Source organism: Alligator mississippiensis, chromosome 8 (assembly GCF_030867095.1).
Source record: "Alligator mississippiensis isolate rAllMis1 chromosome 8, rAllMis1, whole genome shotgun sequence".
Lineage (NCBI taxonomy): Eukaryota > Metazoa > Chordata > Crocodylia > Alligatoridae > Alligator > Alligator mississippiensis.
In genome coordinates this window covers 58114106-58130109 of record NC_081831.1, presented here as the reverse complement: position 1 = coordinate 58130109, position 16004 = coordinate 58114106, and positions in this window count along the sequence as shown.

The window sequence follows — 16004 nt, the reverse complement described above, 5'->3', positions numbered from 1 at the left end:
AGACTTCCAAAATGTATTTTTCACAGGTAGTTAAATGACTTTATCGGGACTCACTGTTGCCAAACAATACAGAGGGATATGATTACGTTGTAAGTGCTTCTCTGTGTAGCTAAATGTGAAACAGCTGATGAAGAACAAAGCAGTGTTTTGCTTCTGAATAACATCTCATAAACTATGCGTAGTACTTTTGTTCAAAATTTCTGTCAACCTTCAAAAAAGAATGTGAAAGATTTTGTCGTCATTAGGTAATAATACATCAAATACTAACATCTTTGTAAATCAAGGTCCTTGCCATCTGATCCGTGCTTTGCAAAGATCAAAGAGTCTCATACAAAATTGTCAGTGAATGTTGCAGTTTGCCTCAAAAGTACCAGCAGGCTTGAAGGAACATCAGACCATCAGATGAATATGAGAGAGACCTGAGTTTACACAGGGAACCATCCAGCCACAAAGCCCCAAGTCAATTGATTTGGTTTCATTAAGAAGAGTTACATTAGTTAAGGTTTCAGGACTAGGCTCAACTTTAACAATGCCTGGTAGGTATCACATAACATGCAGACATAATGTACTGGATCTGGGGAGGAATGGGAGCCATGTCTACTTAAGTGTCAGTCTTTCAAAAATGGGTTCTAGGCATTTCATGATGCTATTTTTTTGCATGATGATGCATGAAATAGCTGCCTCCAGTCAGAGTAAATGATGTCAAATAGGTTGCTAAATGTAGCTAAGTGAATAAGGAGAGGAATATCCTGAATATTTCCTATATCCTAAGATTTTATTTACCTCTTAAAATTCTGTTAGAATTTGGGAAACAATAAGAGGGCATGACTCAAACAAATTTATATACTCAATGGGCGCATCTACTTGAGATGCTAACTGCATGGTAGTCTAATGACACTGCACAGTAGTGCATCACAGCATAAACTGATAATATGCTACTGCACAGTATTATTAGGCTACTGTGCAGTAGGGCCACTAAAAAGATGTTCACAGACACTACTACACAATAACTCTGGTTACTGCACATGTATTTAGTACTTGATTATACAAATACTAAATTAAACGCGCAGCAACCATTGCACACTAATAAACGTGTAGATGCTCTCAGTGTCTACTACATCCATTCAGTTGCAAATACATACATTAGACATCTGATAGGTATATTCAAATTAATCACGTTGAAATTTGGTCTCAAAGATCAGCTAATGAATGTAAGCTGGAGTACTTTTCAAAAGCTACTTTTGTTTTGGTAGATTCATAAATTCAGAAATCATAGAGGTATATTTTCACATGTGCTCAACCATAGCTAAATAATTGCACCCAACATTTTGTGAAATAAAATTTATTTGTCTACCTATCTTGCAGTTGCTTACTGCCACCTATCAATGGCATATTTGAACAGCTTCCACAGAAATTCAGTAGCAATACTGAAATCCCTAGTGGATTTCCTGGAGAACAGAGTAGATTTACAGGAACTTGTGTTATAGAATCAGCTGAATTTTATTTTTAACTGATTACACACATCAAAATTGTGAGCACAAAACATATGATGCCATTGCGGGTGCTATAATCCGTAATCTCAAAAGGATATTACATGATCTTTTGTTTAAAATATGACTTGAGACAGCTCTTAGCCAATCACATTAAGCAATTTGTTGCCCTGTTATGAAATAAAATAAAGGCCTTATTGCTAAATAATACAACAGCATCCTCTGTTAAGAAATAGTTTTTAAATATGGCATGGTGATGAAATCTGAATAAAACTAAAAATATGTGGATCTAGTAGTAGCTTTTCCTAGTGATTGATTCTAATTGCTGGGAAAACTTGTCTGCTATGGCTTGTTTCCCCCCAACCCCAAATACTCTACTTTGTCTTTTCTATTTACAATTGAAGAAAAGAAAAGTAATTTCTGTGATCAAACTTTGGAAAAAGGTTTGGCTCAGTAACAAAGTTAATCATGTGCAGGGATCCAGGTTTGCTGTTTCCCATGGAAAAACAACCCCCCCTCCCCCAGTGAATTTTCCCTTTTACCAGAGAAAAACACGAATTTTTCATTCCAACAGAGAAACACATGTATTTGGTTCTTTTGCAAAGATCTCTCTGCAGGCTGGCAGAGTTCCAGCCTTCAAGGGGATGGGGGAGCGGGAGGAGGGTGGTGAGGCATGGTGTGCCATGTACATATTATACATTCACATGGCCCCAGGCAGCCTGGAGAGCAGCTCTCGCAGATAAGCCTGGTGGGCAGGGGAATTGAGGTCCCCATAGGGAGGGAGGGAGGAAGTTAGTTGGGCAGGGCAGGACTAGGACTTTTTCCTTTTGCCTCAAGACCAATATGGCTACAACCTGGACACTTGACAGAGGTATTCTTAAAAATCATTCTTACAGAGGATAGTAGGATGTGACTGAAAGCAAGAGAAGTAAGAGATCTTCTTTCTGTGTAGAAAATGATTTCCAAGACAACTCATACAGAGCACTAAGTAAACTATTACCTCCTGGACTCACTTAATTTTAAAATATCAGCAAGCTGATTCATAGAGCTCAGAGGCTGGCTAAGACTCCCATTGATTTCTGTAAAAGTTCAGGGGACATCAGAAAGGAATAATTGGGCGCTTGGTTCCTAAGTGGCTTATGGGAAAGGACAGTTTTTGCTCTTTCTTATTTCACATGGAACTTTGCAATCACCTTCTCAAGGTGAATAATAATATCAGGTCAAGCATCTTAAAAAGGAGGTGAGGCGTATAATTATAATCTTGCAGAGTCCAGAAGTGGGCAGCATTCTGAGATATTAGGTGGTACAAATGCAGAGAACATTCTATCCGAAGGTGAGAGAAGAGGGAAATTTAGCAGCAAGTAGCAACCCTAGGTCTGTAATTAACTTTATACAAAGCATCTTCTTGGCATTTGTGTTGCCATGATCTAGCCTTTTACCTCTAGTGGGGCAGATTTATTCTTTAAACCGAGGTCCTAAAAGAAATGAATCACATAGTTTGAGCTCATGGACTGTCTAAGTAAGAGATGAAAACTGAGGGTCAAATTTTGATCTCGGCTGCACTCTTCTAAATTGGGACCCATTAACTTCAAGTGTAAGTGAGATCAGAATCCAACCCTAAGAAATGCAAGGGGAGACAGTAATGCACTAAGGTGCATCCTAAGTAATGCACTAAGGAACCCATGCTCTAAGGTCCTGTCCCTTGCACTGAAGTCAGCGGGAGTTTTATCACTGATGTTAATAGGAGTAGGAGCAGTACTGTAACAGACTGATAAATCTTTATATTTCTGCTTATTCTGATAAACATTCAACGAATCAAAAGGTAGGGGAACAGCCAATATGGAACTTAATATACTCCAAGGGCAAATAGTTTGCTGGTTCTTTTTTCCTACCACTTTTTACAATGATATGTATTTTAACATTGTAAATGAGAGAGTGAATACATTTGTACTGTGAATTTTATTAGTTTGGAATATTTGTTGATTGTATGCATTTTGGCATGCAGCAAACCAGCATATAATCCAAAATTTAAATTACATCTGAAAATTTACCCTTCTATTTAGGGAAGAAGATAATCACAGTATTGCTTCTGAGTAGCATACATTTGTAAAGACAGTAATGTCTTAAAAGGTGAAAACAAATCTGTATGTATATATTTAATAATATCCTCTATTACCATCTTATATCACTTCAGATCTTTTGTCTTTATTTACATCTGTAAGAAGCAGAGCCAAATTCTATGCTTGTGCAATAGGCAAAACTTGACTAGAAGAAAAACTGATCCAGTAAATTCAGATTACAGAATAATTTAAAATCTGTGTTTTACTAAATGCTAAATGAGAACAAATGCAACTTATTAGAATGACAGCAGTGCTATATTTCACAGATCAGAAATAAAGACCAAATTCTAGCTGGCAGTTATGCTTCTGCATGTGCCACAAAATGTGAAACCTAAAGGAGAGATGCGAAGCAGATTTTTCCACTTTGGTTTCCAGTTCCCATTCCTTATACCAGTGGAGGACCAGAACCCAGGAGAGAGCTAGACTCGTAACAAAATGTAGAAAATCATATTAGGCACCTATCTGAAGATTTTAGGCATCTAAATAGGTTTAAAAATCAGACTGATGATGGCTACTTTTGCCCCAACGCTAAGTAGGGCCTGTGAAACAGTCCTTCAAGGGAAGTAGTAGAAGCCCATCACTTGAGCCTAGAGGCAAAGGAAAATTGTTCACTAAAGAAACCATTATTCAAATGATACACTATTACTGGAGTAACTTCAGGTAATTTTTGCATTGTTTGGGTGTTTATAGAAGTGCTCCAGGAGGTATGTGTGTGTGTGGGGGGGGGGGGGGCCAGGGAAGGGGAGGCTTTTTAAGAAGCACAGCTTTTGACCCATGCTAATTAAAAGTGCCCGGAGTGTCACACGTATCAGCATTTCCATGCTGAAAGATGGTGGCAGGGTGTTTTGAACTAAAGTTCATCCAATGAGCTGTCATTTTTCAGTGCAGAGGCACTGATATATGTGACGCTGCAGTCTGCTGGAGCATGGTAATTACCATGCTCCAGCAGACTCGATTAATCAAGTCTGCTCTGATGCATTGTAATTATAGTGCATCGAAGCAGCCTTGCTGCATGTGTATAGGAACCCATAGATTTTAAGGCCAGAAGGGACTGCTCTGATCTTCTTGTCTGATCCTTTCCATGAAAGCTTTCTCAGTCTTATGTTAGCACGTAAAACTGGACTAGAAAAAGCACTGAGAGAGATTGCATTACCTATATCCAGCCCCAGATATGGATGGACTTCAAGTCTGCTCTATTATTTCAACCCCATTGATACAGCAGACTTGGGAATGCTTAGCTGCTGTATTCTTCTTAGAGTCTGCATTTGTCATAACTTACTTCCATAATGAGACCCTTCTTTAATTGCCTAGGGACAACGTTTATTTGAGCTCTTTTGTGGAGGGAAGGGATGACATAAAATCTGATGGAAAGCATGGCTTCATGCCTTTCCATCTTAGCTTTCCTGACTACATAATAAAGAGGAAATGTGTATGTTTCATACTGAAGCAGTAAATGGAAGAAAATTGAAGTGAAATCAATGCAAGAACAATTCTGGAGAAAAAGAAACTGATAATAAAAGCAAGTCAAAGGAACAGCATTATATTTTTCTTCTCTGCCAAATTAACTTTTATAACTATTTTGATTTCCATACTGTAAAAAAATAATTATCAGTAATTTTATAGCACCATTCAGCCAGGTGAACATTAAGTATTTTCATGAACATTGAATAATTGTTATGAATATTAAGCTATGTTTTAATGTGTTATTAAATCATTAGGCCTCAGGTCAGCTGGTCCAGACCTTTGGAGATGTTGCCTACTGCAAAAGTTACCAAAGTACAAAGGGTGAACACCTGTGAGACACATTTAATATTTTGATTTTTTTCTATATGATAGAAATATGGGAGTTCAACTTTATATTCACTATCTTACATTTGAAAATGCAATACATATTTTTCATGTTGATCATACTTTATTTATAGATTTTGAACTCTAAACATTTGAATCGTAGAGGTCACTTGCAACCTCTCCTTTCCTGTAAGATCCACATTATTATCATTGCCTTACAGACTAGATTACAGTCATACATTATAGCTGTACATGCATTACAATTGCATTATACCTGCCTTAGAGACTAGATTACAGTCATACTCTATACTGTCTCTCCCTACTCTCTGTTGGTGCTGACTGCCCATAGATTTCCAATTGGAACTGCAGGACTTGGTCCTAAATGGCTGAGATATTCCTATATGAGAGAAAATCTCTCTCACCCTGTGCCACTCAGACCTACCAAAGTTATATAAATGCTGATGTAAGAGTGATATGAGACTAAAAACAGCCAGTCTGATTCGCATTAAAGTATTTTGTGCCACATCAAATCCAGACTTTATAGACAGTGAAATTCAATGTCCCTCATTAAGTACCTGTGAATTATTCAAATTAACTGTTTGCCTTACAACAATCATGGCTAATTTGATTTAATTGCCATTTAAGCCTAGTGTATTTTGGTGGAGTGATATCCCCCTCTAATCAGAGCTGCTTTAAACTGGTTGTCTGTTTTTAGCCTGAGACAGAGAGATCTGCTAGAAAGCATTCCCCAGCAGAGCTCCACTCCTATAGAAAGCCCTCCTTCTGTCACCCAAATTAGTGTGAAATGTGACTTTTAAACTGCTTTCTGTTTCTTAGGGAGCAGCAGACAATTCTTCAATAATTATGTAGTCCTGGCACAAAAGAATGGGGTGGGGATATTTGGTGACAACTGAATGAGCTGAGGATAGATTTTTACACTAATCAGCAGCAAGATCATCAAGGGTGGAGATGCCCCAAAGTACAGGCTGGGGGAAATCTAGGTCTGAGATCTTTTCTGTCAGACAGAGACATCTGGAATTCATTTTCATTTGGGATATGTGTCTGGTGTTCTCCCTCAGGAAGGAAGGAATTTGGGGCCACTCTTACAACTTTTTAAGTTTCCTTTTCAGGGAAATAGCAGGGCATGTTACCAGTTTTCTTGCAGCTTTGTTTATTGATACTTCCTATAGGTGCTGAGAGGCTGTCAGGCAGGGGTCTAGAGAATTTCAATTGATGAATATTATTAACTGTAGGATGTTCTGCTGGGAGTCAGAAGAGCTGCTGGAAAATAAGAGTTGCTTTTGGGATCATTACAGAAAGCTGTAGAAGACACAGTGACATTTTCAGAGAGTGCCTCCCCTTCCCCCCCCATTGCTCTTGGTAGGGGCAAGAGGAAGAGGTACCTCTCCTAAATGCTGCAATTATTTTTAAAGAGTGCAGTTCTGCATTGCTTTACCTACCCACTATGTGACTTTACTGTGGAGACGGGCAGTGGGTGTAGCTCAGGGAAACTTAGCTTACATTTTATTGTGAAGATATTGTTATGCAGTTTAATTAACCACAACTGGGTCATTAGTCAATCAGGGTGGTGATTAATTTTTATTTTCCTTTACTGCTAGACTCCCTCTTACATGCTGTGCATGTGCGAATTGCTAACATGAGGTCAGTTTTAAAAATACAAAACCAAATACTGTAGTTCTAATAATAATTCTAATATGGAAGTAAAAATGCTTGTTTTGAGTTGAGGACCTTACCTTGACACGAGCCATCATGGATTGCTAATGAACTTACAGTTTACTTATCATGTTTTTAAGTGCTGTGTGTTATTGGGATTCCTATTATGCATCTCCATTCTTTACTTGAAATATTATATTTGCTTTCATGAATTATATTGATCCTTGGAATAAAACAATTTAACCAAACTATAGTTAGCTTGCTGCTCTAAGTACTTTGAAGTTCATTGATCTCATAGGGAGGACTGTGATGTCATAAGAATGAACGCATTTTGACAGTGTAAGTATTCTGCTTGTTATTAGGGAATGTACAACCAATGACGCCATATGGCAGGTGGGGAGGGAGGACAGGACAAAACCCACCTGCTGTTGCACACTGTTGACAATACAAACTTTTGCTAAACTCGTAGACTTATTTTGCTAAAAGCTTTGCAATTCCTTTTTTTAATTCCTTTTTTACTTTTTTAGAACTTTCTTATTTTGTGCAACAACATGATTTACTAATATCCTGTGCTCGTGATTAGAGTTGGGGAATAGAAACTGCAACTTCTGCTTTATATTGCCAGATTTGCAACACTGTCTGTGACCCTGAACAATTTATTTTTATCTCTCTGTACCTCCATTTATAGTCATCTTATAAAATGGGTATTCTAATAATTACCTGCCTCAGAGAGGTGTGGCAAAACAACAATGCTTAAAGCAGTGGTTCTCAACCTTTTTAGACTCAAGAAGCTCCTATACATGTGTAGGGAGCTGGCTCCAACACGCAGGAAATCCAACACGTCAGAGCAGAATCAAGTTTGCTGGAGAACGGAAATAAACATGCTCCAGCAGACTCTGGCATCACATATAGTAGCATCCCTGCACTGAAAAATGGTGGCAGGGCACTTTGAACTAACGCTCATTTAAAGAGTGTTAGTTCAAAGCACCCCGCCACCATTTTTCAGTGCAGGGGATACTGATACACGTGACACGTGGGTGCTTTTAAGCTTGCTAATTAAAGCGCCCCTACAGTTCCTAGAGCATGTGTAAAAATGCCCAAGGTGTCCCTTGGAAAATGACAGCTCTTAGCTTTTATTTGTTTTTTGATTACAGAAAAATACAGTCCAGCTAGTTTTCAGTGGTCCATGGGGGATGCATGCTCCTCCACTTGCATGTTTATGGGGATGCACCTACAGGCCATGTCCAGATGAGCACAGCTATGCAGTATGTGGTGCCTCTGCAGTGCCACACAAAGCATATTCAGGTATTTCTCATGTTGCTATTTTGCAGCATGGGGGTGGTTTTTGGCCCCTGTAGATCCAGGGTTCAAAAATACCTGTGCAGAAAAAAACCAGGGCAGCACATGGAGGCAGTGTGCGCTGCCCAAAACTGGAGCCTGGCCAGCTGGAGCCATGCTCTGCTGGCGGCCAGGCTCCAAGCTGCAGGAGTGATGTGGCTGCAGTTTCCCCAGCCCTCAGGACCCTAAATGAGGCTGCTGGGGCCAGCACAGTTGCTGGTTCTAGCCTCTCCTACCCCACCCAAGATAACCTACCGTGTGCCAGAGGTTGGGTGGCATGGACATTCCCTGGGGACAGCTAGTAGCGGCACAAGCTACTAGTGTTCATCCCCAAACATCTGTGTTTGTCTGGACACGGCCACAGAGTGTTAGCATTTTTCACCTGCATGCACTGATATCAATTAAATATGAGACATGGGACAAATATGCCTCAAGCCAGGAAAAATGTTATTGCTTCTATTCATGTAATTCCATTTTAATTCGGTATGAGGGAGCCTCTTCTAGCTTGGATTAAACTGAAAGTTAAACTACAAGTTAAACCAAAAAATGATATTATTACACTGGTGTAAGAGTGTGCAGATGAAAATTCATGTGGATATAACACCGCAGGTTTAAATGCACATCATAGCTTCCATTGGTGTGACTTTCCTAGGTAGATGAGACCTGAGTTCTCCTCCACTCATAAAAGAAAAGGGACAGCAAAGTGATTGTCACATTTATTCATTTTGTATGTGCTATGTATGATAAGGCTGAGTCTGTTTAAAAAAGGGGACTTGAGCATATGATACTTATTAACACTGGGATAATATTGCAAACAAATTTCAGGAATTATTTTCTGGAAGTTTTAAATCAAATCTTTTTTTCCTTTTTTTTTTGCTCCTTATCTATGTGCTGAAATGAACAACTAAGTTTTCCTGAATGAAAGTTCAGAAAATGTTAAGTTCACAGTGCACCCAGACATGACTTCCTGATTATTTTATTTCTTGCCCACTAAAGATACGATTCTGAAAGCAGGATAACTTTTCATGTTTATTTTTTCTTGTTAAAACAATTATGGCACATAAGTAGATCTATTATTAGAGAGAAAGATTTAGTTAGCTGAATACATGAAATATTTTTCCTGGGCCTACCTAATACATGAATCCCTTTACATTTTTTATGAATGCTAATTGAATGCTCCTGTTAATTTTACTAGTAAAATTCTGTTGTTTGAGATTATTCCTAAGAGCTTTGAAACACTAGAGGGCAGCAGACTCAACAGACTAGCTCAAATACAATTCAAACTTTGAGACTACTGCTTCATATTTATCTTTTTGTCTTTCACTTTGATATTATGTACTATTTCTGCCATTGTAGTTCATATAAAAATTACTTCAAATCTTTTAGTCATAGAAGCAGTCCAGTAAGTTTTCAGTGTCCAAAGACATTTAACTCGCCTTGCCAGTTAAAGAGTAGTAATGGCTTACACTGCCATTTCAGATCTTGAGCCCCATTTCAGCTCTGTGTTATTCCAGTTTCATGCTGTGGAATTAGATCTTGATGAATCAGGTTCCTGGATTGTCTGCTTAGAAAACTCTAAAGTCTTACCCATTAGTGCTGGCTATATTGCTTTCCCTGTCTGATGTCTCCTCTGGTTCCTGTGACGATGTTATCTTTTTAAATTTAATTTCCTTTCCCTTGTTCACATATTGATACATTTTTGGAGGTGATCTTGCTATTACTTTAATCTTATTGGACTTGATTAGATATGATTTTGATCTAACTAGAACTGTTGTGGTTCAGGAGATACTCCATTGAATTATAGTGGGTAAAATCAATAAGTAGAAGGAGAATCAACCTAATTTCTGGCTGTATATAGTTTCTGAGTCCCCACTTTAAAGGATGCATGCTAATTATTTAAAAATCACCAGCATGTGTACAAAAGCAGCTGTAGACCTCATACTTTATATCGTGTACCTAGAAAATATTTTCAAGCATTGCAGCTAAACAGGAGCTGTTATTTTTTTAAAAGTCTGTTATATGACAAAATAAAATGAAAACTTTTAACGCAAAGCCCTGTGGGGTATGTCTGTTTGTAATCACTGTAATTTCCAAGACTTCTTAAAAATCTCTAAATGCTGGTATTGCTTTCCAGCAGAGACTGTGAATTATGCTTATCATAGTGACTATGTTATACAGTGCACTCCATTTAAGTGCTTAGCTTCTGGACTGAAAAAATGTCCATGCACTTACCCAGATTCAATGGAAATAATGCTTGTTAACTTCATGAATGGCCTGTGTGAAGGTTTTTCCTACCTTATTACGGATCTTACCTTATTCTGGAGAGCCTGTTGCCTCTAATGTCAGCCTTAAAATTGACGGGACCTAGTCAGTTCAGGATTACTTGAGAAGTCTTGAAATAAATGACTTCTAATTTAGTTAAATAGAGTACTGTTAGACTCCAAAGTAGACAGTGAAGCTGAAAGGTGCTATGTACTTATGCAATTTATGCACCTAACTGTGTATGCAGATAACTGATGTTTGTTACTATGTAAACACCAGGTAACAAGTATAAAGCAGCTAGACAGAAGTGGGAGAAAGCATGATTAGGGAACTACTTAATTTGTGATTTTGTAGTTTTTGTAGAAATCACAAAATCAGGCATTGTCTGCAAAATCCACACAAAAAATTATTAAAAATAAAATTCTGGCTCCCTACTGGGAATCAGCAATCCTCATGGGTACTGCAGCCCAGTCTTGTAGCCCATGTGGGGGGAAGGGGGAGAGATACTGGCACAAGGGGGAGCAGCCAAGATGGCAGTCACTCCCTCCCCATCCCTCATCACTGATTGGCTAAGAGGGGTGCTGCTGTATGGTCCTGCCCCTGTCCAATCAGTGGAGGGGGTGGGGCCACATGATGGACAGCCCTCCTGGCTAATCAGAGGCGAGGGACAGGATCACATGATGGACAGCCTTCAGCCAATCAGCAATGAGGGGTGGATTCAGCATGAAAAAGCCACAAAATCAGCTCTGTGCACTTAGAGTGGCCCATCAAAATCTCTTTTGCTTGCTGTGGCTTAGATAGATCTCTACATAAAATGAAGTTGCCACACAATGATATGAAATCACTCATGGGGCAGTTTTGAAAGCGTTAAGCTTTCCACTCATGAGGAAGACTTGAGCTTGAACCTCTGCCCATTCTGGTTGTTCGTTAGTGAAAAAAGAGGAAGTGAGTTTGTGCCTACATCTTGAACACTGTATATACCTTTGGTTTCCACAGGCCTCTCAGAAGATGTACAATTAGAAAAGGTACAGAATAGGGCAACCAAGATGTTGAGAAGTATTGAGCAGGAGAGGGCCTTGTTACACATTAATTTTAGGTGGCTCATGGAGCTCTTAAACCCTGGATTGTGCACAAATTAACACCTCAAAATAAGCTGCCTAAAGTGTGCTTAAAACTAAAGTTATGTCACTCCGGGGCAGGTTTATCTCTGATTTGTGTTACCCAACTCATGTTCCATGTATCTGTGGCCACTCCCCACAGATGAACTGTGCAAGTTGCAGTCCTCCAGAATCCCAGGATGCAGTGTCCTGTCCCCTCCTCACCCTCTTGTTCTGTGTGGACAAACTTTCCACCCCCTGAACTCTATTGCCCAGGGGGGCAGTTCTGGCACCAAGCCAACTCCCCCTCTTTCCCCTGGGGGTGTGACCTTCCCACCCTGAGGGGTGCAACCCCATGCAAACAGCCTGCAGATCATATGCCAGCTAGCCAGGTTGCAGGGCATGAATTGGGTTCCCATGAGCTGGGGCTTCCTTCCTTCCTGGGGCAGGAAGCGCCTTCCCTCACTGCTCCCACTTCCCAGCCACCCCTGGAAGCAAAACCAGCACCCTCCCAATCCCAAATTCCAATTTATTAAAACATAAAACCTTATTTAATTTACTTCCTCTTTATTTCTTTTTGAATTAAAAAAAAATATTTTCATTTTATTTGTCTGTGGCTGACTTCTTTCATTTCACCATGCTTCCTCCCACCCCCATTTGCTTCCCACCTGCCATCCCATTAACCCTCTGCCTCCCAGCTTCATGTTCCTCTCCCCTCCGCCCCAACCCATCTCTCATACATCCCCACCTAGGCCAGGGATAGAAGCCTGTCCTGGCTCACCAGCCCTGTAGCGGCAGCTCACAGCTGTAGCTCCTAGTCAGGCCCCTGCTCACCAGTCCTCTAGTTGCAAGTCTTAAGGAGTCACTGCTCCAAACTCATGCTAGCACTAACACTAATCAACATCTGAGTAGCTCAAAGTGCAATGTGTAAACAAGGCCCTGAGACTCAAAAGTTTGGAAAGGAGAAAGCTAAAGGGGCGTGGGGGAGGGTGTATGATAGAAGTCTATAAAAGTCATGAAAGGTGTGGACAAAATGAATAGGCAACTGTTTTTCACCGAGTCTCAGAATACTAGAAGTAAAGGATACCCACTGAAGGTAGCAAGAGACATGTTTAAATCTAACAAGATCATAGGTGGATCCAGGATTTTAAAAGAGAGGTGCAGTGATTGGTGCTGCAGGCTGGCTGCATTCCACTCCCAGCTTATACCCCCACCCCACTGGGGCAGGCAGACCATGCCATGGGGAGTTTTTTTTAAGTTTGCAAATCAGGTAAGAAGCTTCCCCTTGCCCTGCTCACCCCCTCCCTCTCCCTCCATACTCAGCAGTACCTCCCCTCCTCTCCCATTCCTCCCCCTTTCTACTTATGCCTCTGGGCTCTGAAAGGGGAGACCCACTTGCCACTGTCCTAGCTGCTCCTGCCTCACTGTAGCTGGGACTTCAGGGAGCAACTGTGTAGGGAGTCAGGCTTGGCTGAGGACAATGGCAGCAGTGGGCACTGCCCACCTTGTCTGTGCCAGCTCCCGGGCTGGTGGGGAATACATAGGGAACCATTAAGGGAGGCAGGACCTGTCTGTCATTGCTGCTCCCTGTGCAATCCAGCTAGAGCAGGGCAAGAGCATCTCTGGAGTGTCCTCTGCTCTGGAGGCAGTCAGAAGCAGCAGCAGCAGTGGGTGTCAGGGTGGGATATGGGGGATGAGGAGAGGTGCCACTGAGCATGGAGGGGAAGGTAAGGAATGCTGAGAAGAGGGTGCTGCTCCCACACCATGGGCCAAAAGAATGGTATAACTGCACCACTGCACCCCTTCTGGATCTGCCCCTGAACAAGAGAGAGTCCTTTTTTATGCAGTGCATAGTTGGCTTATGGAATTCATTGCCACAGGAGGTTGTAGAGGCAGATAGCATAACCAGGTTTAAAAAGGGACTAGACAAATTCATGGATGATAAATCTATTAATAGCTATTAAATGGAACAGTCAGAAATATATCTGCTGGCATCTCTAAACCATTATTTGTGGATGCCAGTGACAGTAATGAACAGGGGATAGATCACTTGAGATCAGTGATTCTCAGGTTGCTGGATGAGAACCACTGCTCTAGATATACCCTGTTCATATGCCTTCCCTCTAAAGCAGGGGTAGGAAAGGTTTTTGGCCAGAGTCCTGAAAAAAACACAATGTCTACTTCCTAAGGTGCTGGAGTGCTAGCATGCCACAAAAACAAAACTGGGGCAGGGGGTACATGGCAGAATGCACTGCATATTAATATAGTTATTAATCATAAATGTTGCTTTTTTATGGCAGATGCCAGGTTTTCTAAAAATTCTAAACATGGTGGCAGTAAATAAAACTTCATATACTACCTTTGTTCTTGTCTATTTCTTTTTTGTTAACCATGTTACAATGAGAAAGAGAAAGAGAGAGAAAAAAGAGAGAAAGGGAAAGAAAAAAGAAAGAAAAGAGGAGAGAAAAAGAAGAGAGAGAACCCCCCCCCAAAGAAATAGAAAAGAGAAGAGAATGAGAAAGAGAAAGGCAAAAAAGAGGGAAGAGAGACGAGAGAATAATGAGAGAGAGAGAGAAAGAAAAAGCAGAGAGAAAAAAAGGAAAAAAAGAAGGGAGGGAGGCAGTTACACCCCAGCAGCAGCCACCAGGGCTGAGATGCTTAGGCCTCCCCAGTAATCCCGGAGCAGGGGAAGCCCGGGCCCAGGGCTGGGAGGGAGGGCCTGGCCAGGGCTCGGGCAGACGGACGCCCCATCCCACCTGCGTGGGGGCAGAACCAGGTGACTGAGGACCAGGGCTGGGTGCTCAGGGTAGGGTCTGGGCCAACTCTCCATGTAGCCTCTCCCTGCACTTGTTTCTCCATGTGCTGCCTGGACCCTACCCCAAGTGTCCAGGCCCTAGCACTCAGAGCCCCATTTCTGCTGTCACCCAGGTGGGGCCGGGTGTCTATGTACCTGAGCCCCAGGTTCACCCATTCACTGGAAGCCTCCAGCACAGCAGCCTTGCACAGCACCTGCCCAGACCCCGGCCCAGTCCACTCGCAGCTCCCCTCCAGGGGCCGGGCTGGGCTGGGGGGTGCAGCCTGGGGACAGGAGGTGGGGTCAGCAGAATGCAGACGGCGTCCCTGCCCATGTTCTCCTGATTCCACCCCTGGTGCCTACCATAGTGCTGGGACCTGTGCCTACTCTGGAGAGCCTGGAGCAGCAACTTAATTTTTTTTTTTTGCTTTAAACAATTTCCTCAGATGCCTCCTGGTGTGCCAAGGAAAATATCTCTGCATACCATTAACTGGCACGCATGCCAGGGGCTGCCTATCCCTGCTCTAAAGCATCTACTCCTGCCACTCAGAGACAGGATACTGGGCTCAGATGGACCATTGGAGCAGTATGGCATTTTTTATGTTTGTGGGAGTTGCTCATGCTTATACATTACTTAGCCCTCAGTCTCATTGCTTGATCCATTGTGCTGCATTGATGCAGGGTGCATCATCAGTTGACTTGACAAAACAAGGAGGACTAAAAAAAGGTAGCTGAGAAACTCCCCTTTGTACTGTTTTGGGTTTCCTTCTGCTATACATAAAAAGTTTAAATGAATTTCTGATTCATAAGGCTGTTTGCATTTGTATTTTAGATGTCAACTGATACATCATATGTATGAGTGTTGGAGCTTTTGATTAAATTGATTTTCTGAAAACAGTCATGGGGGTAAAATGCATTTGTATTTTTAGGGGCCAGACATTATTTTCCTCAAACACCCTCAGATTCAAAATATTCTCAGAGATACTGTCAGGAATTAAAAATATGGAGTTATAAATGTTTTTAACAAACAAGCATGGAAAAATAACCAGAAAATCTTCTTATGTATATTTTACTGCAGTCACGTTTATGGGCTTCTCTAGTGGGAATGATAAAGAAAAATATTAGAGATCATAGGAATACCTTTGACATGATTGCTCAAAGGCACAAGTGGTTGTTAATAAAAGTATAACCCCCTGCAGAAGTAAGTGTCAAAACGATTAAAATGTACTCGATCTGTAATTACCATGCAGGAATTATTTAAGACAAAATTAGTTGAGTGATTGTTAAATGTAAAGTTGTGACACAGCTGACTTGAAAGTCCATACTACCAGAACTGTCGCTTTTGATGTAGGCAACCAGACTTATCTGGTTCTCTGATGGGGCATCTGACCATGCTGGGAGATGTGAAGGACTATGAGAAAAGAATGGGTGATAGGCTGAA